Source organism: Plasmopara halstedii, assembly GCF_900000015.1.
Source record: "Plasmopara halstedii genome assembly, contig: Scaffold_208, whole genome shotgun sequence".
Classification (NCBI taxonomy): Eukaryota; Oomycota; class Peronosporomycetes; order Peronosporales; family Peronosporaceae; genus Plasmopara; species Plasmopara halstedii.
This window is the reverse complement of record NW_020187129.1, coordinates 431,584-432,697: the sequence shown is the minus strand read 5'-3', so window position 1 is coordinate 432,697 and position 1,114 is coordinate 431,584.

Below are 1,114 nucleotides of genomic sequence, written 5' to 3'. Positions count from 1 at the left end.
TCTCGCCGCCTAATCAGGCATATCGCGTGCGATCGCGTTTCCTTGCCGCCCGACAGGGTAACAAGGATTGGTGGACTTTGTCCAAGAGATGCGCACTCTCATTGCCAGGATGGCAGCAGATCCCCTTCCGGAGGCGGTCACAGTGACCACCTTTATGGAAGGCCTCCGCACTGGCGTGGCCAGAATGGAAGTCTTCCGTGTGCATCTATCTTCATTTGAAGAGGCGGTTAATGTGGCATTGAATGCCACATTCAATTTCAAGTCGGCACTACTTGGTTGGAATGCACACTCCAACAGCTCGTCGAGCGGTCCTGTGCGTATGGATCTTAGCTATGCTGAGGACAAGGGATCAGATATCCGAGTTGTCGGGCAGCACACAAACACACGATGGTGTTTTGTCTGTGTAGACACCCGTCACCTTCGGAGCGGTTGCCCTCTGCGCAAGGCGCGTCAAGGCTCTTCGAACCATCGCCCCAATGCCTACCAGTCTGGTCGTCAAACGACGGCACCCAGTTGGCGCGGGGCAACCTACTGGGGAAGAAAGGAGTTCTGTTGAGCCTTAGGGAGGTAGACGTCAACAGGGCCCAGCACCGAAGAGCTCTGTGCTCTTGAACACGGAACGTGTATGTAAGCCGGCTTGTTGGTCGTGGAGGCGACCGTAAAGGGCTTCGAGAAGTCATGGAAAATCCTAATCGATTCCGGAGCGTCGGGCAATTATGCTCGACGTTCCACGAAGCAAGCAGGTCAGCTGTATGCAGAGGCGCTGAAAGCGCTGTTAGGTGACATCGTCACTGTTCGCCTAGCGACGGCGACACGTGTCACGGTCCTAAAGGTCCCTGTGGACCTCGGAGTCAAGTTTTTTACTTTGGTAGCGTGGACCGCTGTCTAGTCTTAGATTTGGATGCAAGGTACGACCTCATCTTAGAAATGGCATGGTTGGAACACCATGAGCCATGGATTGATTGAAGGTCAAAGACCTTGGGCGCTACGTGCACGTCTCCTGGTGGAACTTTGGCGAGTCATGAACCCACCTCTGCTAGAAGATAAAAGCGCTATTGGCGAGAGCACTGGACCGAGACGGTCAACGCACTGGACATTGGAATGTCCGAGTTGG